The following is a 20,007-nucleotide window of genomic DNA, read 5'->3' on the forward strand; positions in this document are numbered from 1 at the left end:
CTAGGGAAACATTTTGGCTGTGGCTGGTTGAGATATATGATAAGCTGTCAAAAGGAATTATATCAACAAGTTGCTCTTTAGCTTTGAAACAACCCTATAGAGTGTTTGAGTCCATATAGGGTGGATTGTAAAAGGCATTTCTAGTCTCTAAATTCTAATAATAACAACAGTTGGTCTTTTTCGAATGTCTACTATGTTCCAAGCACTGTGTTAAATGCTTTACTTAAATTATATCTGTTAACATTTACAATAACCTAGTGTGTTTGATGATATCATTATTATATTATACAAATCAGAATATGGAGACACAAAGAGGTTATATAATTTGTAGAAGACCTATGAAAAATTATGATTTTACTGATACAAATTAAGAATTTGTTGGTGTAGCCACTATGGAAAACAGTATGGAGGTTTCTCAAAAAATTAAAAATAGATCTATTGTATGATCCAGCAATTCCACTTCAGGTTATTTATGCAAAGAAAATGAAAATACTAATTTGAAAAGATATATGCACCCCTATGTTCATTGCAGCATTATTTACAACAGCTAAGATATGGAAACAACCTAAAGGTCCATCAGTAGATGAATGGATAAAGAAGATGTGGTATACATGTACAATGGAATATTGCTCAGCCATAAAAAAGAATGAAATTTTGCCATTTGCAAGGATATGGATGGACCTAGAAGGTATTATGCTAAGTGAGGTAAGTCAGGCAGCGAAAGACAAATATCATATGATTTCACTTATATGTGGAATCCAAAACAGCAGAACAAATGAACAAACAAAACCAAACAGAAACAGACTCATAGAGACAAAGAACAAACTGGTGGTTTCCAGAGGGGAGGGGCTTGGAAGATGGGCAAAACAGGTGAAGGCAACTAAGAGGGAAAAACTTCCAGTCATAAAATAAATAAGTCACAGGGATATAATGTATAGCATAGGGAATGTAGTTAATAATATTGTAATAACTTTGTATGGTGACAGAGTAACTAGACATGTTGTAGTGATCATTTCATAATATATAAAAATATCAAATCACTATGTTGTACACTTGAAACCAATAAAATACTGTATGTCAATATACTTTAATCAAAAAAGAATTTGTATGCAAAACTAAATTTACCTAAGTATATTTTTAACATTCCTTTTTTCCCCCCAAGATTTTATTTTTTTTCCTTTTTCTCCCAAAGCCCCCCGGTACATAGTTGTGTACTTTTGTTTTTTTAGTTGTGGGTCCTTCTAGTTGTGGCATGTGGGATACTTCCTCAGCACAGCTGGATGAGTGGTGCCATGTCCGTGCCCAGGATTCGAACAGTGAAACCCTGGGCTGCTGAAGCAGAGCACTCGAACTTAACCAGTCGGCCACGGGATGAGCCCCCTACCTAAGTATATTTTAAAAGGCTTACTTAATGTCTACCATGTGTTACAATGGTATCTGATAAAATATCTTTTGAAAAAAAGTTTGGATTTTTAAATGAAGAGTTCTACTTTTCGAAATAAGAAAGGCCATTAGTAAAAACTGATAATTCCTTCCTCAGATCTCTCTAGAACTGAAGTCTCATAATGTAGTGGTGAGCAAAGCACCAAAATTGGAAGTAGGGAGTACTGCTTGCTATATTGGGCAAACCTAAACAAAAGACGATAAGGTCTCATGAGTATTAATCTCACTCTGATAGAATTTCCTTGGCATGAGGTTAAGCACAAGGTCTTTTGTGTTAAATAGCCTGAATTTGAATTCTGGCCTACCCATTCAATTAGCTGCAGGACCTTTGGAAAATTAGTTAACATTTTCAAACGTCAGTTTTTTCACCTGTAAAATAGAAATAATACTACTCATAGCATCTATCCATTGAGCTTATTATAATTATTAAATAAGCTGATCCATGTAAAAAGTCTTACCAACCTGTCTGACATACCACAGAAGCTTACAAAATGCTGTCTAGCCTCATCATCACTGTCATCACCACCATCATTTTCGTTGTCATCAAGATTGTCATTATGCAGCCAGTCCTGGTGGCCTAGGGGTTAAGTTCAGTGCACTTCACTTCGGCAGTCCGAGTTCAGTTCCCAGGCATGGACCTATGCCACTCTGTTAGCAGCCATACCGTGCTGGTGGCCCAATACTAAACAAAAGGTAGAGGAAGATTAGTATGGATGTTAGCTCAGGGTGAATCTTCCTCAGCCAAAAAACAAAAGAAAAAGATTGTTATTATGAGTCATAAACTTTTTTCAATTAAACACATTGAAGCAACTAATTTGGGTCTATGATCATCTTTTTGATGATCTGTTTTAATTTCTGAAGGATGGTTGAATGCTAATTCATTTTGTTTTCAGCTTTATGTTAGGTGGATTTTTCCTCCCTAATTTTGTAATTAGGGATTAAAGAAACAGTGATTCAAAGTTAAGACACTTATGCTAATAGGATATAATTGCAATTTAACAGATAGGAGTTAGTGCTTTTGGGACATAAGCACAGGATAATTGGAACATTTGGTTCAGAGTTTGGACAGCGCTGTTGCATTGAGCAAAACATCAAAGAATACAAATAATGTGAGGGGGAAAGGCTCATGCTATTTTCTATAAACAAAAAGGCATTTAATGTTGTTTATATGTATGATTGAAATTTCAACTTTATTCAACTGCAAATCTACTTTTTTTGTTTGGAGTAAAGAAATCAGTAGGCAATTAAACACAAGAAGGAAAAATATCAAAACATGGCATTGACAAAGTAAACCGACCAGCAGTGAATTTTCAGGCATAAAACTCATACAGAAACCAGTAAATTATTTCTTGGTAGACATTCTGTGCTGAGAAGTTGTTACTGCATCCTTCCCTCATCTTCTTTGTGAGATTAGGTTTCTTCTACCATCACCCTCCAGTCCTTCTCTCTTTCCCTCCTTCTCTGAGCAGGAACCAATCACAATGCTGGGGACTTAGATATGCAAATGAAGGATATAGTTCCTCTTTGCCTGTTGGTCTTGAATAATTATATAGTAAAGAAGACAGCAAGTACATTGGCAATTACAATGCAGATGAATGCTGTCATGGGGCAAGTCACAGAGCACATAGGAGTGTTACCAGATCCACATTTGAATGTATGGGGAAGGCTTTCTGGAGGAAGCAACTTCCCCACACAAACTCACGGAATGAGAAGTTAGTTACGTTGTGTGTGAGCATATATGGAAGCAGGTGACCCTAACATGCTGGGGCCTGGATGCCACCCATCATGGCTGGAACATGGAGTTTGGTTCTGGTCGTAGATAAAGGCTAGAGAAGCAGGGAAAGCATTGACAGTTCTTAAATGTTGCACTGACATGATCACACTTACATTCTAGAAAGATCATCTTAGCTATACTATGGAGAATGAATTTGAAGGATGTGGAACAAGTTTAGCAATAGGGGGACAAATAAAGAAGCTACTGAACTTGATTCAAGTAAGTGATATGGTGGCCTGAACTACGGTAATGGAACTAGGGAAAAGAAAAGTACGTGGATTCAAGAAATGATAGGGTAAAATCAGTGTTCATTTGTGATGAAGAAGAATAAAAATTCAACGATGCTGCCCAGGTTACTGGCTTGAGAAAATGGATGGAACTGTTCATGGAGACAAGGAGCCCTGGAGGAGGCATAGATTTGTGAAGAAGAAAGTAGAACTTTAAGGACCTCGCATAAGGATGGGAAAGAGGAGCTCATCAAAGAGACTGAGAAGGAACAGTCAAAGAGGCAGGAGGTAAAGCAGAAGCATATATTGCCACCGCATCCAGGGAAGAAGGTATTTAAGAAAAGAGGATTCCGGGTGTGCACACTGGGGGCAAGCGTTATAACTTATTTGTTTGTTGAAAAGTGAATAGAATATGAGGAAGCAGAGAGAGTGAATTCAAATGTTTCTTTCCTCTCTAAGTGGCATATAGAAGAGATGCCTACTACAAGGTTTCAGTCAGAGTGGGGTGCCTGTCCTTCCCAACCAAACCCAATTAGGGAGAAAAGCTAAGAGAAACTAAAAACTCTTGGGAGGAAAGATAAGTGAAGAGTATTCAAACGTAGGATCAAAGTTCCTTTTTTTAATAATGAATACCTATCTACCTGATGAGTGAGAGAGAGAAAGCGGAGGAGGGAGGGAAAACGAGTCCCAGGATTTCCATGAACATATTCTTCTGAGCCAAATGGCTGCCCGCTCTGCTGGCACACTAGCACCTTTTTCCCAGTGGCAAAATAATGCACCGGTTGGCTGCCTTAGGAGCTCCGCATCTGGGTTGGCTGCAACCACATGGATGGCTGAGGAAACCCAGAGAGAGATGTTCCAGGGAAATCTGTTGTTCCAAAAAGCGTACAACTGACTGATAACAATAACAACAACAATAATAATACTCATATTCCTACCAAGTAATTTTAATGGTAATATTTATTAAGTGAATTGCTGTAGTCAGACTCTGTGCTAAGGATTTTACTTGCATTAATACTTAATGCTTACAATTACTCAGCAAAGTAATTAGTATTATTAGCCTAATTTTACAGATAAGAAGATAAGAAACTGAGGTTCTGAGATATTAGAGAACTTGCCTGAGCCCACACATCTGATATATGATAAAATGAGCAATTGAATCCAGCCCATTCTGCCTTTCTCTTTGACATGGTGATGGGAAGAGCTTGCTTATTATAATAGAACACTATGAGAGAACTCATATTTATATAATAAGTATTATGCTAAGTGCTCTATAGCCATCATTTCGTTTAATCCTCACAACCACCACGTGAGGCAGGCACTCCTGTATGCCCACTGTGTCTACCTAGACTTAGCAAGGTCAGAGAACCTAACGTTTTATAGTTACTGCACTACAGAGTTAGGACTTTATTCGAGTTGTCTGACCTCAGATCCTGTACCCTGCACCATCTCCTAGTTGCTTATTAGCCTGTGATACATATGAGTCAAGGATGCGTGGGCCCTGAATCGGACAGAGGGAGAAAGGAGTAGTAATAAAAAATCAAACTTGGGGGGCCGGCCCCATGTCCGAATGGTTAAGTTCGCGCATTCTGCTGCAGGTGGCCCAGTGTTTCATCGGTTCAAATCCTGGGCGCGCACATGGCACCGCTCATCGAGCCACGCTGAGGCGGTGTCCCACATGCCACAACTAGAAGGACCCACAACTAAGAATATGCAACTATGTACCGGGGGTCTTTGGGGAGAAAAAGGAGAAAATAAAATCTTTTAAAAAAATAAAAAATAAAAATAAATTAAAAAAAACATCAAACTTGGCCTCCCTTTGGCTGTCTCTGGAAGGTGAAGCACATTCAGTGCATTGTTTACCTGCTCAAGAGAAATAAAGTGTGGCCACAACTGATCTGGGAACCCACAATGTGCTAGGCATTGTGCGACACTTCAGAAGAGATAGAGATGAGTCAGAGAGCTCCTGGGGGAAGGAGGAGGATTATACTTCTAGAAGTGGATTCAGACTTCTCTAGCTGAAGGATGTTGTGGAATAACCCTAGCATCCAGCCAAGAGGCTGCAAAATAGTGCCTGGCTCAGGGTTTGATGCTAGAAACTGCGCGTCTCTTCGCATTGTCGGGGGCCAAGGAAAGGCCTGAGACCTCCTTTCAAGGTGATTTTTCTTCAGAGTGTTAAAGAAGGACACCACTCTCTTGATTCCAGATCAGGGAGGGTTTCCATCATAAAAACCTATCTGCATTGTTTTTACTGCAAGAGAAAGAGGAAGGGAAACTAAAACTCCTCTAAAATCCCTAACACTTGCCCAGAGCTACTAGAGCCAGGGGTGAAATGCTTTTTATCTAACAGCTGAAGCCAGTGAGGAGAAAGCTAAAGAAAATCATTACCATACAATTTATACTAAGTAATAAATGTGGAGGGATCCTGTTAGGGATGCACATTAGAAATCTCATTGTCTTTGTTCTCTGGGATTTCTATGGATATAGCCCATAGATATTTTGGGGTTTTTCTCCTCTGTAACATAATAACAGCGGCTTCCTGTACCCATTTCTTCTATATTTCCCTCCTCCACGCTATTCACAAGAGGCAAAATAATAGGCATCCAACATGAACTTAGACTGATGTTTTCCTTGAACTTCACATAAATACACAAAACACACACACACACACACACACACTAGGAAAAAATATAAACAAAGTAACTTTAAGGAAATTTTTGTCATACTTTCTGCTGATTTGTTTTCTATAATTCAAGTAAAATTTATTATGCACATTATTTTCATCAGGCACTCACTGGTCGCTATGGGTGATCAAATGATGAATAAGATACAGCCCTTAAATTCAAGAAGTTTATAATTTATGGAGGCAGACTGTGGAGTATACACTTTACCATAGTACAAAGCAGACTGTGTTAGTTGTTATTAATAATAAAGACACCAACAACATGCTTAAGGGGGCACAGAGGAGGAAGAAATAAAATTTTAATGGATTAGTTGGTTGTTAAGAGTTTTGACACCATGTCTCTAACTACTTACTAGTCCGGTAACTTTGAAGAAGTCCTTAACTGCTCTAAGTCTTGGTTTCCTCATTTGTAAATTGAAGATAATAAGAGAAACAGTTTTGTTTGAAGATGGTCTGAAGAATAAGCAGTGAATTAATATTAGGCATGCCTCTTATGAAGCGGGGTTGGAGGCAGCTTTTCAGGGATGGTAATATTTTAGTTGACGTTGGACAGAAAGTAGTGATTTTGAGAGGGTGACAGCTGTGGTAAAGATTTCTCAGCCAAAGATACAGGATGAGCAGTGCACCAGTTGTGCTCAGCTGAAGGATGGTATACTCCCTTACATTCTCCTGCCCTGCCTGGCATTTCTCAGTATAATGATCACTCCTTTGGATTTGTGCAAAGGAACTACCTCTAATGACCAGAATCAAACCTGACATCTAGTGTCTAAAAAGCATAGGAAGTCTAACTCACTTTTGAATTCATTACTAGTCATTAACAAGCATTTTATCGATTTAGCCAACTGCAGTCTTAGGAAGCAGAGTGAGAGACTGAGTAGAAGCTTCAGGACAAAGGAGTTTGCTTGGAGTTCAACAGGAGAGAAAGGACAGGGATATGGGACAGTGACCTGAGGGTGCCCCCAGGCCGTGTAAGGCCACTATAAACCTGGTAGACCTGGTAGAATGGTCAATGGCAAATGGTCTTCAAATTCTCCTAAAGATAAGTGCTGGCCACATTTATCATCCTTGTCTAGATAGAAGTGGAGAGCGAAAAAGAGGGTGGGTTAGGGAGAGTTGGTGCTGAAGGCCACATCACTGGCTGCGTCAGTGCAGGGCTGATCTACCTTAACCACAGCTCTAAATAACGCTCATTGACTTTGAGCTGAATTTCTTTCAACCTGATGTTGAAAATCATCCCCAAGATGACTAATACCCACATTTTTATCTCGTCTACTATATCATGACAAGAGCTTTTCAATCCAGCCATGGTTATCTAATTGTGCCTCTTGGCTCACGTTATTCCTTAACTTGGAATGGAGGATCCCTCTCCTCATCTATTGATAAGCTGAATCATACTTACTTTCCTCCAAGCCCTCACTTCACTCAGACTCTTTCTCTTGTCACCCAATCTCCTACATCTGAACATAATGTTCGTGTCACTTGTCAGATTTGACAATACAGTGCCTAATGGGAAAATTATTTGTTTACCTTGGTGACTCTGTTCCATTTCTCAAGCTAACACCTGAGTCAAGGAAAGGGACAGAGATCTGTTTTCCTCCTTACAACACCTAGGTCAGAGCCCTAGATATGTCCCTTGAAGATTTGCCAATTAATTACAGATAGGATCAAAAACATCCAAACAATCAGCAAAATCCCCAGTTTTCTTCAAATCCTGCACCTTCTTCTTATTATCCCTAACACTTAAAAAAGATTTTCATGCCAAGATCTACCTATCCCCTTTGTTTATAGCTTCTTCCCTTCCTCCTCATCAGAGTGAAGTTTTCTCTGATCAAAAGTAGAAAATGAGGAAAAATTAACAAGAAAATGCCATTGCAAATGTATGCCTAGGTCCTGCCTGTCTTCTACATGGAGAAAGTAGTCACATACAAACATCCTGATTTGTTGTTGTTGTAGAACATAAACATTTTCACCAGCGTAGGTAAAATATGCTCCAATACACTTTCCTCCATTTGGGAAGGGATAAAATAAAGGCTAGAGATGCTAATTAAAACAGCCAAATCACATGGAGCTGTGACCGGAACTCAGGTTTCTTCAACTCCCATTTCAGGGTTCAACCTGTTACATCTTTAGTAAGAAATGACAAAGTTGAGGATGATGGCAATGTCATACTTGGCAGAGTGATTCACTTATTCTGTGAAAATGTAGCTCTCCTTTCAGCAGGGTAAACAGGAAGTGTAAAACATACTCTAACACCAAATTTTCATGGCAAGTTCTCTATGATCCCAGTGTATGAGCAGCCAGTGTCCACGAGCAGCCCATTCATTCTCTCTTAAACGACGTTACACACATTGATGGCCAGTTAAGGCTTTTGTTGCCAACAGAGTAGTCAAGACCTAAAATTAGCCCCTCACTTCTTATGACTCCGGGGCACCCAGCCGAAGTGATATTTATGACTGTTACAGACCAGTGAACTAAAGACAGCCATGACGCAGAAATGAGTCAAAACTGCTTTTTATCCCAGAGACATCAAAATGAAATAAATGCTCATATAATAGACGACAAGGCTTTTCACCCAGTTCTTACCTCTACACATTCAGAGGTGATTAGGAAAGATAAAAAGTAAAGAATGAAAATAATAATTACTGAGTGAATACTATACAACAGAACTTCTATAGATGGTTCTATAATTCTCAAGCATAGTACCTGACATATATTTGACGTTTATAATTTATAAAGTAGTTAATAAAATGAAATAAGGAAATGTATGTGTTGTTTTTTTCCCATTTTTTCTGATTAAAAAAACACAAAGTTCAGTGGCTGAATAATTGGAGAAGGTCATATACATTGCTAGTGGAGAAACAGAGATCCAATCTCACTTCTGTCCAAATGTGGTGCTTTCTCTGCCTCATCTATTGCAGGCACTGGAGATGGTCACTCCACTCTATGAGCTCCTAGAAAACTTTGCCAAATCATACCTTAGAAAATTTGTTATATTGTATTTTAATATTCTCTTTGTATAACTGTCTGCTTTCCTTGAGAGTCTTGGAGCTCTAAGTCCTGGCTACATGACTTATGAGCTTTGTAAATGTGGGGAAATCATTGGACAACTCTGTACCCCACTTTCCTCATCTAGAGAATGGAGATACAATACTTTTAATACTTCCACATCATAACATTTTTGTGAATAATTAAATGAGATGAATATAGGGCTTTATACTCAGTAACTGCTCAGTTATTGTTATCTGAGAGCCTAAGAGTACTAGCAAATGATGGCAAATCAAGTATGTTCCCTGTGGACAGAGATTGAGTCTATCTTGTACACCAGTGGCATAGTACCCAGTAAAGAGTAAGTGTCTGCATACATATTGGTTCAATGGAAGAGTAAACAAATTGTTTGAAGGTCTGATTGCAGTACTTATAGCCATGGTGGTTCCCAACCCATTGACCATGAACCTGAGGATTAGCAGATCTAATGTAAGAGATCTGTAAAACCACGTCTACTAATTAAAGAACTAAGTGTCACACATAGAGGTACTATTATTTTTAAACTGCATTTAAATACTCTTATGATTTCTGAATGCAAAATTGTTTAAAAGTGTTGTTTAAGTCTTAATAGTTCTTGCCACTTATTTTCCCATTCAGGGGTTAATATGATTATGAATATATCATGGGAGGTATCCACAAAGTTTTTGAGCATAAGGGAATAGAGATATATATAAAAGATTGAAAAACACTCTTAAGACATGGAAAATTGGCTGGCAGTAATAGCTATGGTTCCTTCAGACTGTAACCACAGGGGCTATCTACAGAGAAGTTGATTTTTTCTCATAAAGCAGAACACAGAGGGTTCTATTCATTTAAACAAGGCCAGAGTAGAGAGAGCTATCTCCATTTCCTGTTAAATTTGTCCTTATTTGCTGCAGGTATCTTTATATATTAATGAAAGGGTATAAATGTGAGTTTGGAAAATACCTCAAAATTTAAGAAATAAACCTTCCCCACCTCCACAGGAGTGAACCCCTTGCAGCCCTATTTTGCCTTACGTGGCTCCTTTCCTTTGCCTACCATTGATTGACTACAAGAAACGGGGGGCACCTCATCCCAGCGCTGACCAACAAAATTCTCTCTTCCAGAAATTTGGAAGTCTAGAGAATCTAGTAGAGTTCTTGGCTGTAACTGAGTTAATGAGATCTCAATGTTCACACGTTGAATCAGTGAAAGTGAGGCTACAGAGGTGGTGAGATAAACGACACAGAGACAGGAAAAGAAGATCATGTAAGAGAACCTATGAATCCATAAAGAGAAGTTTTCAAAGTTCCTAACAGCTTCCTGGTCTTTTGTGAATCCCAGATTAACTTCTTGCTTTTGAGTTCCATGGAACATGATTGTACCTTGATTCTTTAAATCAATAATTACTTATTGAGCAGATACTAGGTCCTAGGCACTTTTCTAGGTACTGTGGATACAGTAGTGAAAAAAATTAACAAAGACCCCTGCCCTCACGAAGCTTATATGCAAATGTGGGAAACAGAAAATAAACAAGATAAATAATTAGAATATACACTATGCTAGATATTAATAAGTGCTAAGAGAAAAATAAAGTGTGTTAGGAAGTGTCAAGGATGAAAGTTCAGTTTTGGTTAAGTGGTTCTTTAAGGCCTCAGTGAGAAGTTGATATTTGAGTCTAGCAAAGGGAGCGAACTTCAAGTATCGTCATGTGGCACATAATGACATTTTGGTCAATGATGAACCACATATATGACAGTGGTCCCATAAGATTAGTACCATATAGCCTAGGTGTATAGTAGGCTATAGTATTTAGGTTTGTGCAAGTATACCCAATGATGTTCATATAATGACAAGATTGCCTAATGACACATGTCTCAGAACACATGTGTCCCTGTCATTAAGTGACACATGATTGTGATGAGAAAAGGCCTTCCAGGCAGAGGGAACAGTATAAGTGCAGGAGCCTACCTGTGAGGATGGAACGGAGTAAATGAAAGAGGGGGTTAAGAGGTGATGAGATCAGAGAGACGGTGGACCAGATTGTGTACAGTTTTGTAGTCATGATAAGCCCTCTTATTCCGTTTTAGTCTGAACGTATTAAGAAGCTGTTGGATCATTTCAAGCAAATGAGTGACATGAACTGTTTAAGTTTTAAGTGTCACTTTTATAAGCCATCATTTTCCATTTCCTTCATTAATCTAACATGACCCGGCCTTTTCTACTTACACTATATCAAAAATTCTTAACTCAGACATCCTTTGTCCATGTGGTTTAGTTTTTTGAACCAAAAACAGATCATTGGTAAAAGAAAGGTTGCCTCCCTGTCTTTAACAATTTTTTTTTCTTTTTTTAATCAGCGTGTTAGAGGACAGTTTTTCTTGTGTCTCTGACTATACTTGGTAGCCCAGGCTTTTGGTGCTGGATTTGAAAGAGACTAAGAAGCAAATGAATTAACCATTAATAGCAGTGGGAAATACCATATTTGAATCCTCCAGAGTCCACTGGGCTCACAGAAGAAGATTACATAGGAAGGGACAACACTGAAGCATCTGCGAACCTTTCTGCAGATCACATCTCCAAACACACAGCCATCAAGTTGCATTATAGAACACCAGGTAAATCACCGGAAAAATACATCTTGACGGAGAACGATCACAACGTAAGGAAACTTGCACCTTCTATTATTTATGAAAACAAAATTCCAGAGTCAAATTTGAATATCCCTGAGAAGTAATAACTCGTTTTAGGTTGGATAAGTTTTTAAACTGGGTAAATATTCACAAATTTGGAATACTGAGGAAAAGTTAGCTGCAAAAACAGAACATTCTATCTTTTTAACAGATTCTTTTGAAGCACTAATGCACAAACACAAATAATTTATGCACACAACTGTAGGGCTAACTCATTGACTTTGGGATTAGAAGGCTGAAATAGTCTCCCTATAAGAAGACACGAGGTCCTCTTTGTCTCTCGCCCTTCGAGTCTACAATTATTTGGACACTTATCGCTTGACAAAGGATTTCCAGACAGCATCTCAGGACGTCTGAGACACCCACGCGACTACACATCGGAAGGCGGATGGACTTTCCTCCGGGAGGATGTGGAAATAGGTGAGGGCTCTCCGACCCTGACGGGCAGCCTGGTACCCGCAAGCGGCTTTCTTCCAACGGACGCCCCCAGAGGATCCACGCACGTCTAGGGCAGGAGCGAGAACACAACAGAGGAGCGACGGTGGAAACAGGTGACCAGAACCCTACCTAAACCCCCTGCAATTACTCCTAAACGCAGAGGGAAACTTTGGAGTTGCACACCTGAGCCCGCGGGGGGATCCAGCCTGGTGCTCGGGGCGCCCGGAGGGTCCCAGAGAGAGACACGGAGGGCACGGAGATCTCCCAGCTGCCGTTGCCCGCCCCGTGGGACTAGGGATTGCCGGAGATCTCGGAGAGGACCGGGGCGGGGGGAATTTTCAAAGGCCGGTCCTGTGACGCGGAGGGGAAGCGCCGGAGCTCCGCCCGGGCAGCAGACAAAACTCTCTGTCTGCCATTAGCAGAGGGGCAACGCTGAGCATTCACGGCTCCGGGAGAGGCCCGGAGAGAATCCCTGAGGGCGGGGCGACCCCCAGCTGCCGTTGCCCACCCCGTGAGGCTAGGGATTGCTGGAGATCTCGGAGAGGACTGGGGCTGGAGAGAGTTCCAGAGACCCAGCTTAGTAGCCTAGGGGGAAACCCTACATGCTCACAGCAGCCTTAGGGAAAGCCTCTGCACAGCACCAGTAGAAGGCACCCAGCCGCCAGCCACAAGGCTGGAAGACCCCAGGGCAAAAGCAGCATAGCTAGGTGTACTAACCACAGACTGTAGAAGATGCCAATAGCTCTCCTGCGACCTATAGAGGACAAGTGAGATTTGGTGGGTGCCGACAGCAACGGAGCGACAAATATAAGTGATCCCACCCCTGGCTGCTGGAAAAGCCCATAACACCGTTGCAGACCCCAAGGAGAGAGCACATCTAGGTGGGCTGCAACAGTAGGCACCTGCAGCCTGAAGCCCCCCTGTGACGGCCCCCATGGCAGAGGAGGGAATCCAAAGGGCCACTGTGGCTACGAAGAGGGGCCCAGGCCCAGTTAGCAACTATGGACAGGATTCCTGGTTGGTGAAATATAAACAGCTGCTCCTCCCACCGCAGCAGCTGAAACAAGTGAAAGGAGCAACTAAACTCTATTTCCATGCGGAGGCACAAATCAACAACATCAAGCAATATGAAAAAATACATTAAATCTCCAGAACAGAAAGAAAACAACAAATACACAGAAAACAATCCCAAAGAAAATGAGATGTATAACCTAAATGACGATGACTTCAAAACAGCCATCATTAAGATTCTCAATGAGTTAAGAGAGAATTCTGACCGACAATTCAACGAGTTCAGGAGCTATGTCACAAAAGAGTTTGATACGATAAAGAAGAACCAAACAGAAATATTGGAAATGAAGAACACAATAGAGGAGATTAAGAAAAATCTAGATGCTCTGAACAGTAGGGCCGATAATATGGAGGAAAGAATTAGCAATTTGGAAGATGGCAATATAGAATTGTTGCAGGCAGAGGAGGAGAGAGAAGCAAGACTTAAAAGAAATGAAGAAACTCTCCGAGAATTATCAGACACAATTAGGAGATGCAACGTAAGGATTATAGGTATACCAGAGGGAGAAGAGAAGGAGAAAGGGGCAGAAAACCTATTCAAAGAAATAATGGCTGAGAACTTCCCAAATCTGGTGAGGGAGATGGATCTTCAGGTGACAGAAGCCAATAGATCTCCAAACTTTATCAATGCAAGAAGACCAACTCCACGGCATATAGTAGTGAAGCTAGCAAAAGTCAACGACAAGGAGAAAATATTAAGGACAGCCAGGCAAAAGAAACTAACCTACAAAGGAACCCCCATCAGGCTATCAGCAGATTTCTCAGCAGAAACTTTACAGGCTAGAAGAGAGTGGAATGATATATTCAAAAATCTGAAGGACAAAAATCTACAGCCGAGAATTCTCTACCCAGCGAAAATATCCTTCAAATACGATGGAGAAATAAAAACTTTCCCAGATAAACAAAAATTAAGGGAGTTCATTGCCACAAAACCTCCTCTTCAGGAAAACCCTCATTCCTGAAAAATCCAAAAAAGGAAAGGGGCTACAAAACCAAGAGCAGAGGAGATAAGTAGAAGGACAACAACAGAGAGTAGCAGCTCTACATCAGAACAGATTAAACCATGGGACGAGAAACAAAGGAAACTGAAAAAAACCAGAAAACAAGACACAAAATGGGAGTGGTAGGCCCCCACGTCTCAATAATCACTCTAAATGTAAATGGATTGAACTCCCCAATCAAAAGACACAGAGTGGCAGGATGGATCAAAGAACAAGATCCAACAATATGCTGCCTCCAGGAAACACACCTCAGCCCCAAAGACAAACACAGACTCAGAGTGAAGGGATGGAGAACAATACTCCAAGCTAATAATGAACAAAAGAAAGCAGGTGTCGCTATACTAATATCAGACAAGGTAGATTTCAAAGCAAAACAGATAAAGAAAGATAAAGAGGGACAGTATATAATGATAAAAGGGACTCTCCACCAAGAAGACATAACACTTATAAATATATACGCACCCAACACAGGAGCACCAAAATTTGTAAAGCAACTCTTAATAGAACTAAAAGAAGACATCAACAACAATACAATAATAGTAGGGGACCTCAACACACCATTAACACCAATGGACAGAACATCCAGACAGAAAATCAACAAGGAAATAATAGAATTAAATGAAAAATTAGACCAGATGGACTTAATAGATATATATAGAACACTTCATCCAAAAATAGCAGGTTACACATTCTTCTCAAGTGCACATGGAACATTCTCAAGGATTGACCATATTTTGGGAACCAAAGCAAACATCAATAAATACAAGAGAGTTGAAATAATATCAAGCATCTTTTCTGATCATAACGCTATTAAACTAGAAATCAACTACAAGAAAAAAGCAGAGAAAGGTGCAAAAATGTGGAGACTAAACAACACGCTTCTCAACAAACAATGGATCATTGAAGAAATTAAAGAAGAAATCAAATATTATCTGGAGACAAATGAAAATGAGAACACGACATACCAAATCATTTGGGATGCAGCAAAAGCAGTCCTAAGAGGGAAATTCATCGCAATACAGGCTCACCTCACTAAACAAGAAAAAGCTCACGTAAGCAACCTCAAACGACACCTAACAGAACTAGAAAAAGAAGAACAAACAAAGCCCAGAGTCAGTAGAAGGAGGGAAATAATAAAAATAAGAGCAGAAATAAACGATATTGAAACAAAAAAGACAATAGAAAGGATCAATGAAACAAAGAGTTGGTTCTTCGAAAGAATTAACAAAATTGACAAACCCCTAGCCAGACTCACCAAGAAAAGAAGAGAGAAAGCACAAATTAATAAAATCAGGAATGACAGAGGAGAAATCACAACAGATACCAATGAAATACAAGAGATCATAAGAGAATACTATGAAAAACTATATGCCAACAAATTGAACAACTTGGAAGAAATGGACAAATTCCTAGACTCCTACAATCTCCCCAAACTGAATCAGGAAGAAATGGAGAATCTGAATAGACCAATCACAAGTAAGGAAATAGAAACGGTAATCAAAAACCTCCCCAAAAACAAGAGTCCAGGACCAGATGGCTTCTCTGGAGAATTCTACCAAACATTCAAAGAAGACTTAATACCTATTCTCCTCAAACTGTTCCAGAAAATTGAGAAAGATGGAGAACTCCCTAACACATTCTATGAAGCCAACATCACTCTGATCCCCAAACCTGACAAGGACAACACAAAGAAGGAGAACTACAGGCCGATATCACTGATGAACATAGATGCAAAAATCCTCAACAAAATTTTGGCAAACCGATTACAGCAATACATCAAAAAGATTATACACCATGATCAAGTGGGATTTATACCAGGGACACAGGGATGGTTCAACATCCGCAAGTCAATCAACGTGATACACTACATCAACAAAATGAAAAACAAAAACCACATGATCATCTCAATAGACGCAGAGAAAGCATTCGACAAGATCCAACACCCATTTATGATAAAAACCCTCAGTAAAATGGGTATAGAAGGAAAGTACCTCAACATAATAAAGGCCATATATGATAGACCCACAGCCAACATCATACTCAATGGACAAAAGCTGAAAGCCATCCCTCTGAGGACAGGAACAAGACAAGGGTGCCCACTTTCACCACTCCTATTCAACATAGTACTGGAGGTGCTGGCCAGAGCAATTCGGCAGGAAAAAAAAATAAAAGGAATCCAAATAGGTAACGAAGAAGTAAAACTCGCGTTGTTTGCAGACGACATGATCTTATACATAGAAAACCCCAAAGAATCCACAGAAAAACTATTAGAAATAATCAACAACTACAGCAAAGTAGCAGGGTATAAAATTAACGTGCATAAATCAGTAGCATTTCTATACACTAACAATAAACTAACAGAAAAAGAACTCAAGAACTCTATCCCATTCACAATCGCAACGAAAAGAATAAAATACCTTGGGATAAACTTAACCAAGGAAGTGAAGGATCTATACAATGAAAACTACAAGACTTTCTTGAAAGAAATTGACGATGACATAAAGAGATGGAAAGACATTCCTTGCACATGGATTGGAAGAATAAACATAGTTAAAATGTCCATACTACCTAAAGCAATATACAGATTCAATGCTATCCCAATCAGAATCCCCAGAACATTCTTCACAGAAATTGAACAAAGAATCCTAAAATTCATATGGGGCAACAAAAGACCACGAATTGCTAAAGCAATCTTGAGCAAGAAAAACAAAGCCGGCGGAATCACAATCCCTGATTTCAAAACATACTACAAAGCTACAGTGATCAAAACAGCATGGTACTGGTACAAAAACAGGTCCACAGATCAATGGAACAGAATTGAAAGCCCAGAGATAAAACCACACATCTATGGACAGCTAATCTTCGACAAAGGAGCAGAGGGCCTACAATGGAGAAAAGAAAGTCTCTTCAACAAATGGTGCTGGGAAAACTGGACAGCCACATGCAAAAGATTGAAAATCGACCATTCTTTTTCACCACACACCAAAATAAACTCAAAATGGATCAAAGACCTAAAGATTAGGCCTGAGACAATAAGTCTTTTGGAAGAGAATATAGGCAGTACACTCTTTGACATCAGTTTCAAAAGAATCTTTTCGGACACTGTAACTCCTCAGTTGAGGGAAACAATAGAAAGAATAAACAAATGGGACTTCATCAGACTAAAGAGCTTCTTCAAGGCAAGGGAAAACAGAATTGAAACAAAAAAACAGCTCACTAATTGGGAAAAAATATTTACAAGCCACTTATCCGACAAAGGGTTAATCTCCATAATATACAAAGAACTCACACTGCTTAACAACAAAAAAACAAACAACCCGATCAAAAAATGGGCAGAGGACATGAACAGACATTTCTCAAAAGAAGATATGAATATGGTCAATAGACACATGAAAAGATGTTCATCATCGCTAATCATCAGGGAAATGCAAATCAAAACTACACTAAGATATCACCTTACCCCCGTTAGATTGGCAAAAACATCCAAAACCAAGAACGACAAATGTTGGAGAGGTTGTGGAGAAAGAGGAACCCTCATACACTGTTGGTGGGAATGCAAACTGGTACAGCCACTATGGAAAACAGTATGGAGATTTCTCAAAAAGTTAAAAATAGAAATACCCTATGACCCAGCCATCCCATTACTGGGTATCTATCCTAAGAACCTGATATCAGATATCTCAAGAGTCCGTTGCACCCCTATGTTCATCGCAGCATTATTTACAATAGCCAAGACGTGGAACCAGCCTACATGCCCAGAAACTGATGATTGGATAAAGAAGATGTGGTATATATACACAATGGAATACTACTCAGCCATAAAAAAAGACGAAATTGGCCCATTCACAACAATGTGGATGGACCTCGAGGGCATTATGTTAAGCGAAATAAGTCAGTCAGAGAAAGACGAACACTATATGACTCCACTCATAGGTGGAAATTAGTATATTGAGAAGGAGATCTGATCGGTGGTTACCAGGGAAAAGGGGGGGTGGGGGGAGGGTACGGAGGGGGAAGTGGTGTACCCACAACATGACTAACAAAAATGTACAACTGAAATTTCACAAGCTTGTAATCCATCATAACATTAATAAAAAAAAAGAAGACACGATAGCTTTTTGCAATCATGACCAATAATTACTAAAGTGCGACGTGCATGTTAAGTCCAAAAGGTTTAGGGACCATCAGACAATTTTGCTTTATAGACAGAAAACTAAGTAAATATTGCAGGAAGACAGCTGGGAAGGAGAGGGGTTGTGACTCCTATTGCTTTATTATTTTTTCCAATTTGATGCCTGCTTCAATTCCTCTCACCTGGGGCCCTCCGTTGTGACGTCTGCAATTTTAAAGAAAACTGGAGGGTAAGATGAATCAAACGAGGCTTTTGCTCCCAGTACTCCAATCCTCGCCAACTGAGAGTCACAAAGGGAACTTATCCTTGTTAAAGGGCAGTGGGTCAGACCACAGAATCCACAAAGCTGCTCTTAAGGCTCAGTTTTCTTGCTGAGTATCATTACCATTGAAACCAACAGTCAAATGACTGTGTAGCGTATCTGTTGCCAGAGAAAGTAGCAAATTGGGTTGCTGGGATGTGGAAAGCTTAAAGCATCCAAATGGAGTCAGCGCTGTCGTCAAAAGCATTCTCTTTGCCCTTCTCTAAGATCTACATCTTCCATTTTGTTTATTCTTTTCCTCTGATGAGCTTTACTACCCTACACTGAGGCAGCATATGGGATGTTTAAAATTTATGCCATTTCTTTAAATCCATGGTCAGGCAATGACCTGACTCTAAAACGTTGTTTCTTAACCTTGGCGCTATTGATATTTTGGACCCCATGATTATTTATTGTCAGGGGCTGTTCTGCACATGCAGGATGTTCAGCAGCATCCCTGGCCTCTACCCGCTAGATGCCAGTAGCATCCTCCAGCTGTGATAACCAAGCACGTCTCCAGATATTGCCAAATGTCCTGCAGGGGAGGCAAAACCACCCTGAGTAGAGAACCACTACTTTAGAGGCTGAAGCTGGTGGACTGATTGGTGCCCTCTGTAAGATAGCTCATGCTAGCCACTGCTTCAGAGCTTTGCTCCAGGAGCAAAAGAGGAAAAATAAAAGAAAATAACTTGCACAGTACCCCAGGCTGAGAGAAATTCCATTCATTAGTGTAGAGAGCTGAAGTTGACATCATGATTGTACCTGCTTGGGAAGCATGAAGTTTGGAAATAAGGACCTGCTGTGCAAAACTCTCAGTCCTTAGTAAGGGAGTAGATGGCGTTGACTGGAAAAGTCTGGAGTCTGGTTTGGGCTTTTCACTATTCATTTGGTGACTTGCAGTGAGACCTGGCACCTTTCTGTATGAGAGGCTATAAGATGCCTAATGCAATTAGTGATGCAAGACAATACCCATGAAAAGTTTGAGTCCTGGGAATGGGAGTCTTGTATCAAAATGAGGTGTCACGGATGCATTCGTGGCTAGCTACTTGCCCAAGCACTTAAATCTGTCACAGTAGAGTAAAATGAACTCAAAGAGAATTATGTAGGGAAGAAGGATTTATTTAATTTTACTAGTAAAATATTAGTAAATATTTATTGAACACATAACGCGCCAGACCCTCTCCTATACACTGTACGTGTATTAACGCATTTTATCCTTATACCAATACTAGGGGCAT

Source organism: Equus quagga, chromosome 2 (genome assembly GCF_021613505.1).
Source record: "Equus quagga isolate Etosha38 chromosome 2, UCLA_HA_Equagga_1.0, whole genome shotgun sequence".
Classification (NCBI taxonomy): domain Eukaryota; kingdom Metazoa; phylum Chordata; class Mammalia; order Perissodactyla; family Equidae; genus Equus; species Equus quagga.